This window comes from Schistocerca americana, chromosome 3 (assembly GCF_021461395.2).
Source record: "Schistocerca americana isolate TAMUIC-IGC-003095 chromosome 3, iqSchAmer2.1, whole genome shotgun sequence".
Classification (NCBI taxonomy): domain Eukaryota; kingdom Metazoa; phylum Arthropoda; class Insecta; order Orthoptera; family Acrididae; genus Schistocerca; species Schistocerca americana.
In genome coordinates, this window is record NC_060121.1 from 18,380,233 (window position 1) to 18,403,239 (window position 23,007).

A 23,007-nucleotide genomic window follows, 5' to 3' on the forward strand; every position below is an offset into this window, starting at 1 on the left:
AATACAAAAGGCACAGTGCCGACTTAAGTACTGACTATGTTTTGAACCATTCCTGTGACACTAGTTATAGATTCCGATGCTTCACTTTAGGTTTACTGTATCCCTTGGAGCTTCTTATTGACGATGAAACACAGATATTGCATCGGAATTAAATACAAAAGGCACAATGCCGACTCAAGTACAAGAATACTGACTCTTCTTCCTGTCTATGTTTTGAACCATTCCTATGACACTAGTTATAGATTCCGATGCTTCACTTCAGGTTTACTGTATCCCTTGGACTTTCATATTAACGATGAAACACAGAAGTTGCATCGGAATTAAATACAAAAGGCACAATGCCGACTTCAGTACAAGAAGACTGACTCTTCTTTCTGACTATGTTTTGAACCATTCCTGTGACACTAGTTATAGATTCCGATGCTTGACTTCAGGTTTAGTGTATCCCTTGGACCTTTTTATTGACGATGAAACACAGATATTGCATCGGAATGAAATACAAAAGGCACAATGCCGACTTAAGTACTGACTATGTTTTGACCCATTCCTGTGCACTAGTTATAAATTCCTATGCTTCACTCCAGGTTTACTGTATCCCTTGGACCTACTTATTGACGATGAAACACAGAAATTGCATCGGAATTTAATACAAAAGCACAATGCCGACTCAAGTACATGAAGACTGACTCTTCTTACTGTCTATGCTTTGAACCATTCCTATGGCACTAGTTATAGATTCCGATGCTTCACTTCAGGTCTACTGTATTTCTTTGACCTTCTTATTGACGATGAAACACAGAAATTACATCGGGATTAAATACAAAAGACACAATGCCGACTTTAGTACATGAAGACCGACTCTTCTTACTGACTATGTTTTGAACCACTCCTGTGACACCTGTTATAGATTCTGATGCTTCACTCCAGGTTTACTGTATCCCTTGGACCTTCTTATTGACGAAGAAACACAGAAATTGCATCGGAATTAAATACTAGAGCCACAATGTCGACTCAAGTACAAGAAGACTGACTCTTCTTACTGTCTATGTTTTGAACCATTCCTATGACACTAGTTATAGATTCCGATGCTTCACTTCAGGTTTACTGTATCCCTTGGACCTTCTTGTTGACGATGAAACACAGAAATTGCATCCGAATAAGATACAAAAGGCACAATGCCGACTTAAGGACAAGAAGACTGACTGTTCTTACTGACTATGCTTTGAACCATTCCTGTGACACTAGTTATAGATTCCGATGCTTCACTTCAGGTTTACTGTATCCCTCTGACTTCCATATTGACGTTGAAACACAGAAATTGCACCGGAATTAAATACAAAGGGCACAATGCCGACATAAGTACATGAAGACCGACTCTTCTTACTGACTTTGTTTTGAACCATTCCTGTGATACTAGTTATAGATTCCGATGCTTCACTTCAGGTTTACTGTATCCCTCTGACCTTCTTATTGACGATGAAACACATAAATTGCATCGGAATTAAATACAAGAGGCACAATGCCGACTCAAGTACAAGAAGACTGACTCTTCTTACTGTCTATGTTTTGAACCATTCCTATGACACTAGTTATAGATTCCGATGCTTCACTTCAGGTTTACTGTATCCCTTGGACCTTCTTGTTGACGATGAAACACAGAAATTGCATCCGAATAAGATACAAAAGGCACAATGCCGACTTAAGTACAAGAAGACTGACTCTTCTTACTGTCTATGTATTGAACCATTCCTATGACACTAGTTATAGATTCCGATGCTTCACTTCAGGTTTACTGTTTCCCTTGGACCTTCTTATTGACGATGAAACACAGAAGTTGCATCGGAATTAAATACAAAATGCACAATGCCGACTCAGGTACAAGAAGACTGACTCTTCTTACTGTCTATGTTTTGAACCATTCCTATGACACTAGTTATAGATTCCGATGCTTTACTTCAGTTTTACTGTATCCCTCTGACCTTCTTGTTGACGATGAAACACAGAAATTGCAACGGAATTAAATAGAAAAGGCACAATGGCGACTTAAGTACTTGAAGACTGACTTTTCTTAATGACTATGTTTTGAACCATTCCTATGACACTAGTTATAGATTCCGACGCTTCACTTCAGGTTTACTGTATCCCTTGGACTTTCTTATTAACGATGAAACACAGAAGTTGCATCGGAACTAAATACAAAAGAAAAAATGCCGACTTAAGTACAACAAGTCTGTATCTACTTACTGTCTATGTTTTGAACCATTCCTGTGACACTAGTTATAGATTCCGATGCTTCACTCCAGATTTACTGTATCCCATGGACCTTCTTATTGACGATGAAACACAGAAATTGCATCGGAATTAAATACAAAAGGCACAATGCCGACTTAAGGGCAAGAAGACTGACTCTTCTTACTGACTATGTTTTTAACCATTCCTGTGACACTAGTTGTAGATTCCGATGCTTCGCTTCAGGTTTACTGTTTCCCTTGGACCTTCTTATTGACGATGAGACACAGAAATTGCACCGGAATTATATACAAAAGGCACAATGCTGACTTAAGTACATGAAGACCGACTCTTCTTACTGACTATGTATTGAACCACTCCTGTGACACTAGTTATAGATTCCGATTCTTCACTCCAGGTTAACTGTATCTCTTGTACCATCTTATTGACAATGAAACACAGAAATTGCTTCGGAATTAAATACAAAAGGCACAAGGCCGACTTAAGAAAAAGAAGACTGACTCTTCTTACTGACTATGTTTTGTACCATTCATGTTACATTAGTTATAGAGTCCGATGCTTCACTCCAGGTTCACTGTGTCCCTCTGACCTTCTTAATGACGATGAAACACAGAAATTGCACTGGAATTAAATACAAAACGCACAATGCCGACTTAAGTACAAGAAGACTGACTCTTCTTACTGACTATGTTTTTAACCATTCCTGTGACACTAGTTGTAGATTCCGATGCTTCACTTCAGGTTTACTGTATCCCTTGGACCTTCTTATTAACGATGTAACACAGAAGTTGCATCGGAATTAAATACAAAAGGCACAATGCCGACTTCAGTACAGGAAGACTGACTCTTCTTTCTAACTATATTTTGAACCATTCCTGTGACACTAGTTATAGATTTCGATGCTTCACTTCAGGTTTACTGTATACCTTGGACCTTCTTAAAGACGATGAAACACAGAAATTGCATCGGAATGAAATACAAAAGGCACAATGCCGACCTAAGTACTGACTATGTTTTGAACCATTCCTGTGACACTAGTTATAGATTGCGATGCTTGACTTCAGGTTTACTGTATCCCTTGGACCTTCTTATTGACGATGAAACACAGAAATTGCATCGGAAAAAAATACAAAAGGCACAATGCCGACTCAAGTACAAGAAGCCTGACTCTTCTTACTGTCTATGTTTTGAACCATTTCTATGGCACTAGTATAGATTCCGATTCTTCACTTCAGGTTTACTGTATCCCTTTGACCTTCTTATTGACGATGAAACAAAGAAATTGCATCGGGATTAAATACAAAAGGCACAATGCCGACTTAAGTACATGAAGACCGACTCTTCTTACTGACTATGTTTTGAACCATTCCTGTGACACTAGTTATAGATTCCGATGCTTCACTTCAGGTTTACTGTATCCCTTGGACCTTCTTATTGACGATGAAACACAGAAATTGCATCGGAAATAAATACAAAAGGCACAATGCCGACTCAAGTACAAGAAGCCTGACTCTTCTTACTGTCTATGTTTTGAACCATTCCTATGGCACTAGTATAGATTCCGATGCTTCACTTCAGGTTTACTGTATCCCTTTGACCTTCTTATTGACGATGAAACAAAGAAATTGCATCGGGATTAAATACAAAAGGCACAATGCCGACTCAAGTACAAGAAGACTGACTCTTCTTACTGACTATGTTTTGAACCATTCCTGTGACACTAGTTATAGATTCCGATGCTTCAGTTCAGGTTTACAGTATCCCTTGGACCTTCTTATTAACAATCAATCACAGAAATTGCATCGGAATGAAATACAAAAGGCACAGTGCCGACTTAAGTACTGACTATGTTTTGAACCATTCCTGTGACACTAGTTATAGATTCCGAAGCTTCACTTTAGGTTTACTGTATCCCTTGGAGCTTCTTATTGACGATGAAACACAGATATTGCATCGGAATTAAATACAAAAGGCACAATGCCGACTCAAGTACAAGAATACTGACTCTTCTTCCTGTCTATGTTTTGAACCATTCCTATGACACTAGTTATAGATTCCGATGCTTCACTTCAGGTTTACTGTATCCCTTGGACTTTCATATTAACGATGAAACACAGAAGTTGCATCGGAATTAAATACAAAAGGCACAATGCCGACTTCAGTACAAGAAGACTGACTCTTCTTTCTGACTATGTTTTGAACCATTCCTGTGACACTAGTTATAGATTCCGATGCTTGACTTCAGGTTTACTGTATCCCTTGGACCTTTTTATTGACGATGAAACACAGATATTGCATCGGAATGAAATACAAAAGGCACAATGCCGACTTAAGTACTGACTATGTTTTGACCCATTCCTGTGCACTAGTTATAAATTCCTATGCTTCACTCCAGGTTTACTGTATCCCTTGGACCTACTTATTGACGATGAAACACAGAAATTGCATCGGAATTTAATACAAAAGCACAATGCCGACTCAAGTACATGAAGACTGACTCTTCTTACTGTCTATGCTTTGAACCATTCCTATGGCACTAGTTATAGATTCCGATGCTTCACTTCAGGTTTACTGTATCCCTTTGACCTTCTTATTGACGATGAAACACAGAAATTACATCGGGATTAAATACAAAAGACACAATGCCGACTTTAGTACATGAAGACCGACTCTTCTTACTGACTATGTTTTGAACCACTCCTGTGACACCTGTTATAGATTCCGATGCTTCACTCCAGGTTTACTGTATCCCTTGGACCTTCTTATTGACGATGAAACACAGAAATTGCATCGGAATTAAATACAAGAGGCACAATGCCGACTCAAGTACAAGAAGACTGACTCTTCTTACTGTCTATGTTTTGAACCATTCCTATGACACTAGTTATAGATTCCGATGCTTCACTTCAGGTTTACTGTATCCCTTGGACCTTCTTGTTGACGATGAAACACAGAAATTGCATCCGAATAAGATACAAAAGGCACAATGCCGACTTAAGGACAAGAAGACTGACTGTTCTTACTGACTATGCTTTGAACCATTCCTGTGACACTAGTTATAGATTCCGATGCTTCACTTCAGGTTTACTGTATCCCTCTGACTTCCTTATTGACGTTGAAACACAGAAATTGCACCGGAATTAAACACAAAAGGCACAATGCCGACATAAGTACATGAAGACCGACTCTTCTTACTGACTTTGTTTTGAACCATTCTTGTGATACTAGTTATAGATGCCGATGCTTCACTTCAGGTTTACTGTATCCCTCTGACCTTCTTATTGACGATGAAACACAGAAATTGCATCGGAATTAAATACAAGAGGCACAATGCCGACTCAGGTACAAGAAGACTTACTCTTCTTACTGTCTATGTTTTTAACCATTCCTATGACACTAGTTATTGATTCCGATGCTTTACTTCAGTTTTACTGTATCCCTCTGACCTTCTTGGTGACGATGAAACACAGAAATTGCAACGGAATTAAATAGAAAAGGCACAATGGCGACTTAAGTACTTGAAGACTGACTTTTCTTAATGACTATGTTTTGAACCATTCCTATGACACTAGTTATAGATTCCGATGCTTCACTTCAGGTTTACTGTATCCCTTGGACTTTCTTATTAACGATGAAACACAGAAGTTGCATCGGAATTAAATACAAAATGCACAATGCCGACTTCAGTACATGAAGACTGACTCTTCTTTCTGACTATGGTTTGAACCATTCCTGTGACACTAGTTATAGATTTCGATGCTTCAGTTCAGGTTTACTGTATCCCTTGGACCTTCTTATTGACAATGAAACACAGAAATTGCATCGGAATGAAATACAAAAGGCACAATGCCGACTTAAGTACTGACTATGCTTTGAACCAGTCCTATGACACTAGTTATTGATTCCGATGCTTCACTTCAGGTCTACTGTATCCCTTGGACCTTCTTATTGACGATGATACACAGATATTGCATCTTAATTAAATACAAAAGGCTCAATGGCGACTCAAGTACAAGAAGACTGACTCTTCTTACTGTCTACGTTTTGAACCATTCCTATGATACTAGTTATAGATTCCGATGCTTCACTTCAGGTTTATTGTTTCCCTTGGACCTTCTTATTCACGATGAAACACAGAAGTTGCAACGGAATTAAATACAAAATGCACAATGCCGACTCAGGTACAAGAAGACTTACTCTTCTTACTGTCCATGTTTTTAACCATTCCTATGACTCTAGTTATTGATTGCGATGCTTCACTTCAGTTTTACTGTATCCCTCTGACTTCCTTATTGACGTTGAAACACAGAAATTGCACCGGAATTAAATACAAAATTCACAATGCCGACATAAGTACATGAAGACCGACTCTTCTTACTGACTTTGTTTTGAACCTTTCCTGTGACACTAGTTATAGATTCTGATACTTCACTTCAGGTTTACTGTATCCCTTGGACCTTCTTGTTGACGATGAAACACAGAAATTGCATCGGAATAAAATACAAAAGGCACAATGCCGACTTAAGGACAAGAAGTCTGACTGTTCTTACTGACTATGCATTGAACCATTCCTGTGACACTAGTTATAGATTCCGATGCTTCACTTCAGGTTTACTGTATCCCTCTGACTTCCTTATTGACGTTGAAACACAGAAATTGCACCGGACTTAAATACAAAATTCACAATGCCGACATAAGTACATGAAGACCGACTCTTCTTACTGACTTTGTTTTGAACCATTCCTGTGATACTAGTTATAGATTCCGATGCTTCACTTCACGTTTACTGTATCCCTCTGACCTTCTTATTGACGATGAAACACAGAAATTGCATCGGAATTAAATACAAAAGGCACAATGCCGACTCAAGTACAAGAAGACTGACTCTTCTTACTGTCTATGTTTTGAGCCATTCCTATGACACTAGTTATAGATTCCGATGCTTCACTTCAGGTTTACTGTTTCCCTTGGACCTTCTTATTGACGATGAAACACAGAAGTTGCATCGGAATTAAATACAAAATGCACAATGCCGACTCTGGTACAAGAAGACTTACTCTTATTACTGTCTATGTTTTTAACCATTCCTATGACACTAGTTATTGATTCCGATGCTTCACTTCAGTTTTACTGTATCCCTCTGACCTTCTTGTTGACGATGAAACACAGAAATTGCATCGGAATTAAATAGAAAAGGCACAATGGCGACATAAGTACTTGAAGACTGACTTTTCTTAATGACTATGTTTTGAACCATTCCTATGACACTAGTTATATATTCCGATGCTTCACTTCAGGTTTACTGTATCCCTTGGACCTTCGTATTGACGATGAAACACAGAAATGTCATCGGAAAGAAATACAAAAGGCACAATGCCGACTTCAGTACTGACTATGTTTTGAACCATTCCTATGACACTAGTTATTGATTCCGATGCTTCACTTCAGGTTTACTGTATCCCTTGGACCTTCTTATTGACGATGATACACAGATATTGCATCTTAATTAAATACAAAAGGCACAATGGCGACTCAAGTACAGGAAGACTGACTCTTCTTACTGTCTACGTTTTGAACCATTCCTATGATACTAGTTATAGATTCCGATGCTTCAGTTCAGGTTTACTGTATCACTTGGACCTTCTTATTGACGATGAAACACAGAAATTGCATCGGAATGAAATACAAAAGGCACAATGCCGACTTAAGTACTGACTATGTTTTGAACCATTCCTATGACACTAGTTATTGATTCCGATGCTTCACTTCAGGTTTACTGTATCCCTTGGACCTTCTTATTGACGATGATACACAGATATTGCATCTTAATGAAATACAAAGGGCACAATGGTGACTCAAGTACAAGAAGACTGACTCTTCTTACTGTCTACGATTTGAACCATTCCTATGATACTAGTTATAGATTCCGATGCTTCACTTCAGGTTTATTGTTTCCCTTGGACCTTCTTATTCACGATGAAACACAGTAGTTGCATCGGAATTAAATACAAAATGCACAATGCCGACTCAGGTACAAGAAGACTTACTCTTCTTACTGTCCATGTTTTTAACCATTCCTATGACACTAGTTATTGATTCCGATGCTTCACTTCAGTTTTACTGTATCCCTCTGACCTTCTTGTTGACGATGAAACACAGAAATTGCATCGGAATTAAATACAAAAGGCACAATGGCGACTTAAGTACATGAAGACTGACTCTTATTACTGACTATGTTTTGAACCAATTCTGTGACACTAGTTACAGATTCTGATACTTCACTTCAGGTTTACTGTATCCCTTGGACCCTCTTATTGACGATGAAACAAAGAAATTGCATCGGAATGAAATACAAAAGGCACAATGCCGACTTAAGTACTGACTATGTTTTGACCCATTCCTGTGACATTAGTTATAAATTCCTGTGCTTCACTTCAGGTTTACTGTATCCCTCTGACGTTCCTATTGACGATGAAACACAGAAATTGCATCGGAATTAAATACAAAAGGCACAATGCCGATTCAAGTACAAGAAGACTGACTCTTCTTACTGTCTATGTTTTGAACCATTCCTATGTCACTAGTTACAGATTCCGATGCTTCACTTCAGGTTTACTGTTTCCCTTGGAACCTCTTATTGACGATGAAACACAGAAGTTGCATCGGAATTAAATACAAAATGCACAATCCCGACTCAGGTACAAGAAGACTTACTCTTCTTACTGTCTATGTTTTTAACCATTCCTATGACACTAGTTATTGATTGCGATGCTTCACTTCAGTTTTACTGTATCCCTTGGACCTTCTTGTTGACGATGAGACACAGAAATTGCATCGGAATTAAATACAAAAGGCCAATGGCGACTTAAGTACATAAAGACTGACTCTTCTTACTGACTATGTTTTGAACCATTCCTGTGACACTAGTTATAGATTCTCATACTTCACTTCAGGTTTACTGTATCCCTTGGACCTTCTTATTGACGATGAAACAAAGAAATTGCATCGGAATGAAATACAAAGTGCACAATGCCGACTTAAGTACTGACTATAATATGACCCATTACTGTGACACTAGTTATAAATTCCTGTGCTTCACTTCAGGTTTACTGTATCCCTCTGACCTTCTTATTGACGATGAAACACAGAAATTGCATCGGAATTAAATACAAAATGCACAATCCTGACTCAGGTACAAGAAGACTTACTCTTCTTACTGTCTATGTTTTGAACCATTCCTATGACACTAGTTATAGATTCCGATGCTTCACTTCAGGTTTACTGTATCCCTTGGACCTTCTTATTAACGATGTAACACAGAAGTTGCATCGGAATTAAATACAAAAGGCACAATGCCGACTTCAGTACAGGAAGACTGACTCTTCTTTCTAACTATATTTTGAACCATTCCTGTGACACTAGTTATAGATTTCGATGCTTCACTTCAGGTTTACTGTATACCTTGGACCTTCTTAAAGACGATGAAACACAGAAATTGCATCGGAATGAAATACAAAAGGCACAATGCCGACCTAAGTACTGACTATGTTTTGAACCATTCCTGTGACACTAGTTATAGATTGCGATGCTTGACTTCAGGTTTACTGTATCCCTTGGACCTTCTTATTGACGATGAAACACAGAAATTGCATCGGAAAAAAATACAAAAGGCACAATGCCGACTCAAGTACAAGAAGCCTGACTCTTCTTACTGTCTATGTTTTGAACCATTCCTATGGCACTAGTATAGATTCCGATTCTTCACTTCAGGTTTACTGTATCCCTTTGACCTTCTTATTGACGATGAAACAAAGAAATTGCATCGGGATTAAATACAAAAGGCACAATGCCGACTTAAGTACATGAAGACCGACTCTTCTTACTGACTATGTTTTGAACCATTCCTGTGACACTAGTTATAGATTCCGATGCTTCACTTCAGGTTTACTGTATCCCTTGGACCTTCTTATTGACGATGAAACACAGAAATTGCATCGGAAATAAATACAAAAGGCACAATGCCGACTCAAGTACAAGAAGCCTGACTCTTCTTACTGTCTATGTTTTGAACCATTCCTATGGCACTAGTATAGATTCCGATGCTTCACTTCAGGTTTACTGTATCCCTTTGACCTTCTTATTGACGATGAAACAAAGAAATTGCATCGGGATTAAATACAAAAGGCACAATGCCGACTCAAGTACAAGAAGACTGACTCTTCTTACTGACTATGTTTTGGACCATTCCTGTGACACTAGTTATAGATTCCGATGCTTCAGTTCAGGTTTACAGTATCCCTTGGACCTTCTTATTAACAATCAATCACAGAAATTGCATCGGAATGAAATACAAAAGGCACAGTGCCGACTTAAGTACTGACTATGTTTTGAACCATTCCTGTGACACTAGTTATAGATTCCGATGCTTCACTTTAGGTTTACTGTATCCCTTGGAGCTTCTTATTGACGATGAAACACAGATATTGCATCGGAATTAAATACAAAAGGCACAATGCCGACTCAAGTACAAGAATACTGACTCTTCTTCCTGTCTATGTTTTGAACCATTCCTATGACACTAGTTATAGATTCCGATGCTTCACTTCAGGTTTACTGTATCCCTTGGACTTTCATATTAACGATGAAACACAGAAGTTGCATCGGAATTAAATACAAAAGGCACAATGCCGACTTCAGTACAAGAAGACTGACTCTTCTTTCTGACTATGTTTTGAACCATTCCTGTGACACTAGTTATAGATTCCGATGCTTGACTTCAGGTTTACTGTATCCCTTGGACCTTTTTATTGACGATGAAACACAGATATTGCATCGGAATGAAATACAAAAGGCACAATGCCGACTTAAGTACTGACTATGTTTTGACCCATTCCTGTGCACTAGTTATAAATTCCTATGCTTCACTCCAGGTTTACTGTATCCCTTGGACCTACTTATTGACGATGAAACACAGAAATTGCATCGGAATTTAATACAAAAGCACAATGCCGACTCAAGTACATGAAGACTGACTCTTCTTACTGTCTATGCTTTGAACCATTCCTATGGCACTAGTTATAGATTCCGATGCTTCACTTCAGGTTTACTGTATCCCTTTGACCTTCTTATTGACGATGAAACACAGAAATTACATCGGGATTAAATACAAAAGACACAATGCCGACTTTAGTACATGAAGACCGACTCTTCTTACTGACTATGTTTTGAACCACTCCTGTGACACCTGTTATAGATTCCGATGCTTCACTCCAGGTTTACTGTATCCCTTGGACCTTCTTATTGACGATGAAACACAGAAATTGCATCGGAATTAAATACAAGAGGCACAATGCCGACTCAAGTACAAGAAGACTGGCTCTTCTTACTGTCTATGTTTTGAACCATTCCTATGACACTAGTTATAGATTCCGATGCTTCACTTCAGGTTTACTGTATCCCTTGGACCTTCTTGTTGACGATGAAACACAGAAATTGCATCCGAATAAGATACAAAAGGCACAATGCCGACTTAAGGACAAGAAGACTGACTGTTCTTACTGACTATGCTTTGAACCATTCCTGTGACACTAGTTATAGATTCCGATGCTTCACTTCAGGTTTACTGTATCCCTCTGACTTCCTTATTGACGTTGAAACACAGAAATTGCACCGGAATTAAATACAAAAGGCACAATGCCGACATAAGTACATGAAGACCGACTCTTCTTACTGACTTTGTTTTGAACCATTCTTGTGATACTAGTTATAGATGCCGATGCTTCACTTCAGGTTTACTGTATCCCTCTGACCTTCTTATTGACGATGAAACACAGAAATTGCATCGGAATTAAATACAAGAGGCACAATGCCGACTCAAGTACAAGAAGACTGACTCTTGTTACTGTCTATGTTTTGAACCATTCCTATGACACTAGTTATAGATTCCGATGCTTCACTTCAGGTTTACTGTATCCCTTGGACCTTCTTGTTGACGATGAAACACAGAAATTGCATCCGAATAAGATACAAAAGGCACAATGCCGACTTAAGTACAAGAAGACTGACTCTTCTTACTGTCTATGTTTTGAACCATTCGTATGACACTAGTTATAGATTCCGATGCTTCACTTCAGGTTTACTGTTTCCCTTGGACCTTCTTATTGACGATGAAACACAGAAGTTGCATCGGAATTAAATACAAAATGCACAATGCCGACTCAGGTACAAGAAGACTTACTCTTCTTACTGTCTATGTTTTTAACCATTCCTATGACACTAGTTATTGATTCCGATGCTTTACTTCAGTTTTACTGTATCCCTCTGACCTTCTTGGTGACGATGAAACACAGAAATTGCAACGGAATTAAATAGAAAAGGCACAATGGCGACTTAAGTACTTGAAGACTGACTTTTCTTAATGACTATGTTTTGAACCATTCCTATGACACTAGTTATAGATTCCGATGCTTCACTTCAGGTTTACTGTATCCCTTGGACTTTCTTATTAACGATGAAACACAGAAGTTGCATCGGAATTAAATACAAAATGCACAATGCCGACTTCAGTACATGAAGACTGACTCTTCTTTCTGACTATGGTTTGAACCATTCCTGTGACACTAGTTATAGATTTCGATGCTTCAGTTCAGGTTTACTGTATCCCTTGGACCTTCTTATTGACGATGAAACACAGAAATTGCATCGGAATGAAATACAAAAGGCACAATGCCGACTTAAGTACTGACTATGCTTTGAACCATTCCTATGACACTAGTTATTGATTCCGATGCTTCACTTCAGGTTTACTGTATCCCTTGGACCTTCTTATTGACGATGATACACAGATATTGCATCTTAATTAAATACAAAAGGCACAATGGCGACTCAAGTACAAGAAGACTGACTCTTCTTACTGTCTACGTTTTGAACCATTCCTATGATACTAGTTATAGATTCCGATGCTTCACTTCAGGTTTATTGTTTCCCTTGGACCTTCTTATTCACGATGAAACACAGAAGTTGCAACGGAATTAAATACAAAATGCACAATGCCGACTCAGGTACAAGAAGACTTACTCTTCTTACTGTCCATGTTTTTAACCATTCCTATGACTCTAGTTATTGATTGCGATGCTTCACTTCAGTTTTACTGTATCCCTCTGACTTCCTTATTGACGATGAAACACAGAAATTGCACCGGAATTAAATACAAAATTCACAATGCCGACATAAGTACATGAAGACCGACTCTTCTTACTGACTTTGTTTTGAACCTTTCCTGTGACACTAGTTATAGATTCTGATACTTCACTTCAGGTTTACTGTATCCCTTGGACCTTCTTGTTGACGATGAAACACAGAAATTGCATCGGAATAAAATACAAAAGGCACAATGCCGACTTAAGGACAAGAAGTCTGACTGTTCTTACTGACTATGCATTGAACCATTCCTGTGACACTAGTTATAGATTCCGATGCTTCACTTCAGGTTTACTGTATCCCTCTGACTTCCTTATTGACGTTGAAACACAGAAATTGCACCGGACTTAAATACAAAATTAACAATGCCGACATAAGTACATGAAGACCGACTCTTCTTACTGACTTTGTTTTGAACCATTCCTGTGATACTAGTTATAGATTCCGATGCTTCACTTCACGTTTACTGTATCCCTCTGACCTTCTTATTGACGATGAAACACAGAAATTGCATCGGAATTAAATACAAAAGGCACAATGCCGACTCAAGTACAAGAAGACTGACTCTTCTTACTGTCTATGTTTTGAGCCATTCCTATGACACTAGTTATAGATTCCGATGCTTCACTTCAGGTTTACTGTTTCATTGGACCTTCTTATTGACGATGAAACACAGAAGTTGCATCGGAATTAAATACAAAATGCACAATGCCGACTCAGGTACAAGAAGACTTACTCTTCTTACTGTCTATGTTATTAACCATTCCTATGACACTAGTTATTGATTCCGATGCTTCACTTCAGTTTTACTGTATCCCTCTGACCTTCTTGTTGACGATGAAACACAGAAATTGCATCGGAATTAAATAGAAAAGGCACAATGGCGACATAAGTACTTGAAGACTGACTTTTCTTAATGACTATGTTTTGAACCATTCCTATGACACTAGTTATAGATTCCGATGCTTCACTTCAGGTTTACTGTATCCCTTGGACCTTCTTATTGACGATGAAACACAGAAATGTCATCGGAAAGAAATACAAAATGCACAATGCCGACTTCAGTACTGACTATGTTTGAACCATTCCTATGACACTAGTTATTGATTCCGATGCTTCACTTCAGGTTTACTGTATCCCTTGGACCTTCTTATTGACGATGATACACAGATATTGCATCTTAATTAAATACAAAAGGCACAATGGCGACTCAAGTACAAGAAGACTGACTCTTCTTACTGTCTACGTTTTGAACCATTCCTATGATACTAGTTATAGATTCCGATGCTTCAGTTCAGGTTTACTGTATCCCTTGGACCTTCTTATTGACGATGAAACACAGAAATTGCATCGGAATGAAATACAAAAGGCACAATGCCGACTTAAGTACTGACTATGTTTTGACCCATTCCTGTGACATTAGTTATAAATTCCTGAGCTTCACTTCAGGTTTACTGTATCCCTCTGACGTTCCTATTGACGATGAAACACAGAAATTGCATCGGAATTAAATACAAAAGGCACAATGCCGATTCAAGTACAAGAAGACTGACTCTTCTTACTGTCTATGTTTTGAACCATTCCTATGACACTAGTTACAGATTCCGATGCTTCACTTCAGGTTTACTGTTTCCCTTGGAACCTCTTATTGACGATGAAACACAGAAGTTGCATCGGAATTAAATACAAAATGCACAATCCCGACTCAGGTACAAGAAGACTTACTCTTCTTACTGTCTATGTTTTTAACCATTCCTATGACACTAGTTATTGATTCCGATGCTTTACTTCAGTTTTACTGTATCCCTCTGACCTTCTTGGTGACGATGAAACACAGAAATTGCAACGGAATTAAATAGAAAAGGCACAATGGCGACTTAAGTACTTGAAGACTGACTTTTCTTAATGACTATGTTTTGAACCATTCCTATGACACTAGTTATAGATTCCGATGCTTCACTTCAGGTTTACTGTATCCCTTGGACTTTCTTATTAACGATGAAACACAGAAGTTGCATCGGAATTAAATACAAAATGCACAATGCCGACTTCAGTACATGAAGACTGACTCTTCTTTCTGACTATGGTTTGAACCATTCCTGTGACACTAGTTATAGATTTCGATGCTTCAGTTCAGGTTTACTGTATCCCTTGGACCTTCTTATTGACGATGAAACACAGAAATTGCATCGGAATGAAATACAAAAGGCACAATGCCGACTTAAGTACTGACTATGCTTTGAACCATTCCTATGACACTAGTTATTGATTCCGATGCTTCACTTCAGGTTTACTGTATCCCTTGGACCTTCTTATTGACGATGATACACAGATATTGCATCTTAATTAAATACAAAAGGCACAATGGCGACTCAAGTACAAGAAGACTGACTCTTCTTACTGTCTACGTTTTGAACCATTCCTATGATACTAGTTATAGATTCCGATGCTTCACTTCAGGTTTATTGTTTCCCTTGGACCTTCTTATTCACGATGAAACACAGAAGTTGCAACGGAATTAAATACAAAATGCACAATGCCGACTCAGGTACAAGAAGACTTACTCTTCTTACTGTCCATGTTTTTAACCATTCCTATGACTCTAGTTATTGATTGCGATGCTTCACTTCAGTTTTACTGTATCCCTCTGACTTCCTTATTGACGATGAAACACAGAAATTGCACCGGAATTAAATACAAAATTCACAATGCCGACATAAGTACATGAAGACCGACTCTTCTTACTGACTTTGTTTTGAACCTTTCCTGTGACACTAGTTATAGATTCTGATACTTCACTTCAGGTTTACTGTATCCCTTGGACCTTCTTGTTGACGATGAAACACAGAAATTGCATCGGAATAAAATACAAAAGGCACAATGCCGACTTAAGGACAAGAAGTCTGACTGTTCTTACTGACTATGCATTGAACCATTCCTGTGACACTAGTTATAGATTCCGATGCTTCACTTCAGGTTTACTGTATCCCTCTGACTTCCTTATTGACGTTGAAACACAGAAATTGCACCGGACTTAAATACAAAATTCACAATGCCGACATAAGTACATGAAGACCGACTCTTCTTACTGACTTTGTTTTGAACCATTCCTGTGATACTAGTTATAGATTCCGATGCTTCACTTCACGTTTACTGTATCCCTCTGACCTTCTTATTGACGATGAAACACAGAAATTGCATCGGAATTAAATACAAAAGGCACAATGCCGACTCAAGTACAAGAAGACTGACTCTTCTTACTGTCTATGTTTTGAGCCATTCCTATGACACTAGTTATAGATTCCGATGCTTCACTTCAGGTTTACTGTTTCATTGGACCTTCTTATTGACGATGAAACACAGAAGTTGCATCGGAATTAAATACAAAATGCACAATGCCGACTCAGGTACAAGAAGACTTACTCTTCTTACTGTCTATGTTATTAACCATTCCTATGACACTAGTTATTGATTCCGATGCTTCACTTCAGTTTTACTGTATCCCTCTGACCTTCTTGTTGACGATGAAACACAGAAATTGCATCGGAATTAAATAGAAAAGGCACAATGGCGACATAAGTACTTGAAGACTGACTTTTCTTAATGACTATGTTTTGAACCATTCCTATGACACTAGTTATAGATTCCGATGCTTCACTTCAGGTTTACTGTATCCCTTGGACCTTCTTATTGACGATGAAACACAGAAATGTCATCGGAAAGAAATACAAAAGGCACAATGCCGACTTCAGTACTGACTATGTTTGAACCATTCCTATGACACTAGTTATTGATTCCGATGCTTCACTTCAGGTTTACTGTATCCCTTGGACCTTCTTATTGACGATGATACACAGATATTGCATCTTAATTAAATACAAAAGGCACAATGGCGACTCAAGTACAAGAAGACTGACTCTTCTTACTGTCTACGTTTTGAACCATTCCTATGATACTAGTTATAGATTCCGATGCTTCAGTTCAGGTTTACTGTATCCCTTGGACCTTCTTATTGACGATGAAACACAGAAATTGCATCGGAATGAAATACAAAAGGCACAATGCCGACTTAAGTACTGACTATGTTTTGAACCATTCCTATGACACTAGTTATTGATTCCGATGCTTCACTTCAGGTTTACTGTATCCCTTGGACCTTCTTATTGACGATGATACACAGATATTGCATCTTAATGAAATACAAAGGGCACAATGGCGACTCAAGTACAAGAAGACTGACTCTTCTTACTGTCTACGTTTTGAACCATTCCTATGATACTAGTTATAGATTCCGATGCTTCACTTCAGGTTTATTGTTTCCCTTGGACCTTCTTATTCACGATGAAACACAGTAGTTGCATCGGAATTAAATACAAAATGCACAATGCCGACTCAGGTACAAGAAGACTTACTCTTCTTACTGTCCATGTTTTTAACCATTCCTATGACACTAGTTATTGATTCCGATGCTTCACTTCAGTTTTACTGTATCCCTCTGACCTTCTTGTTGACGATGAAACACAGAAATTGCATCGGAATTAAATACAAAAGGCACAATGGCGACTTAAGTACATGAAGACTGACTCTTATTACTGACTATGTTTTGAACCAATTCTGTGACACTAGTTACAGATTCTGATACTTCACTTCAGGTTTACTGTATCCCTTGGACCCTCTTATTGACGATGAAACAAAGAAATTGCATCGGAATGAAATACAAAAGGCACAATGCCGACTTAAGTACTGACTATGTTTGACCCATTCCTGTGACATTAGTTATAAATTCCTGAGCTTCACTTCAGGTTTACTGTATCCCTCTGACGTTCCTATTGACGATGAAACACAGAAATTGCATCGGAATTAAATACAAAAGGCACAATGCCGATTCAAGTACAAGAAGACTGACTCTTCTTACTGTCTATGTTTTGAACCATTCCTATGACACTAGTTACAGATTCCGATGCTTCACTTCAGGTTTACTGTTTCCCTTGGAACCTCTTATTGACGATGAAACACAGAAGTTGCATCGGAATTAAATACAAAATGCACAATCCCGACTCAGGTACAAGAAGACTTACTCTTCTTACTGTCTATGTTTTTAACCATTCCTATGACACTAGTTATTGATTGCGATGCTTCACTTCAGTTTTACTGTATCCCTTGGACCTTCTTGTTGACGATGAAACACAGAAATTGCATCGGAATTAAATACAAAAGGCCAATGGCGACTTAAGTACATAAAGACTGACTCTTCTTACTGACTATGTTTTGAACCATTCCTGTGACACTAGTTATAGATTCTGATACTTCACTTCAGGTTTACTGTATCCCTTGGACCTTCTTATTGACGATGAAAGAAAGAAATTGCATCGGAATGAAATACAAAGTGCACAATGCCGACTTAAGTACTGACTATAATATGACCCATTCCTGTGACACTAGTTATAAATTCCTGTGCTTCACTTCAGGTTTACTGTATCCCTCTGACCTTCTTATTGACGATGAAACACAGAAATTGCATCGGAATTAAATACAAAATGCACAATGCCGATTCAGGTACAAGAAGACTTACTCTTCTTATTGTCTATGTTTTTAACCATTCCTATGACACTAGTTATTGATCCCGATGCTTCACTTCAGTTTTACTGTATCCCTCTGACCTTCTTGTTGACGATGAAACACAGAAATTGCATCTCAATTAAATACAAAAGTCACAATGGCGATTTGAGTACATGAAGACTGACTCTTCTTACTGACTATGTTTTGAACCATTCCTGTGACACTAGTTATAGATTCTGATACTTCACTTCAGGTTTACTGTATCCCTTGGACCTTCTTACTGACGATGAATCAAAGAAATAGCATCGGAATGAAATACAAAAGGCACAATGCCGACTTAAGTAATGACTATGTTTTGACCCATTCCTGTGACACTAGTTATAAATTCCTGTGCTTCACTTCAGGTTCACTGTATCCCTCTGACCTTCTTATTGACGATGAAACACAGAAATTGCATCGGAATTAAATACAAAAGGCACAATGCCGACTCAAGTTCAAGAACACTGACTCTTCTTACTGTCTATGTTTTGAACCATTCCTATTACACTAGTTATAGATTCCGATGCTTCACTCCAGGTTTACTGTTTCCCTTGAACCTTCTTATTGACGATGAAACACAGAAATTGCATCGGAATTAAATACAAAAGGCACAATGCCGACTCAAGTACAAGAAGACTGACTCTTCTTACTGTCCATGTTTTGAACCATTCCTATGACTCTAGTTATATATTCCGATGCTTCACTTTAGGTTTACTGTATCCCTTGGACCTTCTTATTGACGATGTAAAACAGAAATTGCATCGGAATTAATTACAAAAGGCACAATGCCGACTTAAGGACAAGAAGACTGACTGTTCTTACTGACTATGCTTTGAACCATTCCTGTGACACTAGTTATAGATTCCGATGCTTCACTTCAGGTTTACTGTATCCCTCTGACTTTCTTATTGACGTTGAAACACTGAAATTTCACCGGAATTAAATACAAAAGCCACAATGCCGACACAAGTACATGAAGACCGACTCTTCTTACTGACTTTGTTTTGAACCATTCCTGTGTTACTAGTTATAGATTCCGATGCTTCACTTCAGGTTTACTGTATCCCTCTGACCTTCTTATTGACGATGAAACACACAAATTTCATCGGAATTAAATACAAAAGGCACAATGGCGTCTTAAGTACATGAAGACTGACTCTTCTTACTGACTATGTTTTGAACCATTCCTGTGACACTAGTTATAGATTCTGATACTTCACTTCAGGTTTACTGTATCCCTTGGACCTTCTTATTGACGATGAAACGAAGAAATTGCATCGGAATGAAATACAAAAGGCACAATGCCGACTTAAGTACTGACTATGTTTTGACCCATTCCTGTGACACTAGTTATAAATTCCTGTGCTTCACTTCAGGTTTACTGTATCCCTCTGACCTTCCTATTGACGATGAAACACAGAAATTGCATCGGAATTAAATACAAAAGGCACAATGCCGATTCAAGTACCAGAAGACTGACTCTTCTTACTGTCTATGTTTTGAACCATTCCTATGACACTAGTTATTGATCCCGATGCTTCACTTCAGTTTTACTGTATCCCTCTGACCTTCTTGTTGACGATGAAACACAGAAATTGCATCTCAATTAAATACAAAAGGCACAATGGCGACTCAAGTACAAGAAGACTGACTCTTCTTACTGTCTATGTTCTGAGCCATTCCTATGACACTAGTTATAGATTCCGATACTTCACTTCAGGTTTACTGTATCCCTTGGACCTTCTTAATGACGATGAAACACAGAAGTTGCATCGGAATTAAATACAAAATGCACAATGCCGACTCAGGTACAAGAAGACTTACTCTTCTTACTGTCTATGTTTTTAACCATTCCTATGACACTAGTTATTGATTGCGATGCTTCACTTCAGTTTTACTGTATCCCTCTGACCTTCTTGTTGACGATGAAACACAGAAATTGCATCGGAATTAAATACAAAAGGCACAATGGCGACTTAAGTACTGACTATGTTTTGACCCATTCCTGTGCACTAGTTATAAATTCCTATGCTTCACTCCAGGTTTACTGTATCCCTTGGACCTTCTTATTGACGATGAAACACAGAAATTGCATCGGAATTTAATACAAAAGGCACAATGCCGACTCAAGTACAAGAAGACCGACTCTTCTTACTGTCTATGATTTGAACCATCCCTATGGCACTAGTTATAGATTCTGATGCTTCACTTCAGGTTTACTGTATCCCTGTGACCTTCTTATTGACGATGAAACACAGAAATTGCATCGGGATTAAATACAAAAGACACAATGCCGACTTAAGTACATGAAGACCGACTCTCCTTACTGACTATGTTTTGAACCACTCCTGTGACACTAGTTATAGATTCCGATGCTTCACCCCAGGTTTACTGTATCCCTTGGACCTTCTTATTGACGATGAAACACAGAAATTGCATCGGAATTAAATACAAAAGACACAATGCCGACCCAAGTACAAGAAGACTAACTCTTCTTACTGTCTATGTTTTGAACCATTCCTATGACACTAGTTTTAGATTCCGAGCTTCACTTCAGGTTTACTGTATCCCTTGGACCTTCTTATTGACGGTGAAAATTAGAAATTGCATCGGAATTAAATACAAAAGGCACAATGCCGACTTAAGGACAAGAAGACTGACTGTTCTTACTGACTATGCTTTGAACCATTCCTTTAACACTAGTTATAGATTCCGATGCTTCACTTCAGGTTTACTGTATCCCTCTGACTTTCTTATTGACGTTGAAACACTGAAATTTCACCGGAATTAAATACAAAAGCCACAATGCCGACATAAGTACATGAAGACCGACTCTTCTTACTGACTCTGTTTTGAACCATTCCTGTGTTACTAGTTATAGATTCCGATGCTTCACTTCAGGTTTACTGTATCCCTCTGACCTTCTTATTGACGATGAAACACAGAAATTGCATCGGAATTAAATACAAAAGGCACAATGGCGACTTAAGTACATGAAGACTGACTCTTCTTACTGACTATGATTTGAACCATTCCTGTGACACTAGTTATAGATTCTGATAATTCACTTCAGGTTTACTGTATCCCTTGGACCTTCTTATTGACGATGAAACAAAGAAATTGCATCGGAATGAAATACAAAAGGCACAATGCCGACTTAAGTACTGACTATGTTTTGACCCATTCCTGTGACACTAGTTATAAATTCCTGTGCTTCACTTCAGGTTTACTGTATCCCTCTGACTTCTAATTGACGATGAAACACAGAAATTGCATCGGAATTAAATACAAAAGGCACAATGCCGACTCAAGTACAAGAAGACTGACTCTTCTTACTGTCTATGTTTTGAACCATTCCTATGACACTAGTTATAGATTCCGATGCTTCACTTCAGGTTTACTGTTTCCCTTGGACCTTCTTATTGACGATGAAACACAGAAGTTGCATCGGAATTAAATACAAAATGCACAATGCCGACTCAGGTACAAGAAGACTTACTCTTCTTACTGTCTAAGTTTTTAGCCATTCCTATGACACTAGTTATTGATTCCGATGCCTCACTTCAGTTCTACTGTATCCCTCTGACCTTCTTGTTGACGATGAAACACAGAAATTGCACCGGAATTAAATACAAAAGGCACAATGGCGACTTAAGTACATGAAGACTGACACTTCTTACTGACTATGTTTTGAACCATTCCTGTGACACTAGTTATAGATTCTGATACTTCACTTCAGGTTTACTATATCCCTTGGACCTTCTTATTGACGATGAAACAAAGAAATTGCATCGGAATGAAATACAAAAGGCACAATGCCGACTTAAGTGCTGACTATGTTTTGACCCATTCCTGTGACCCTAGTTATAAATTCCTGTGCTTCACTCCAGGTTTACTGTATCCCTTGGACCTTCGTATTGACGATGAAACACAGAAATTGCATCGGACTTTAATACAAAA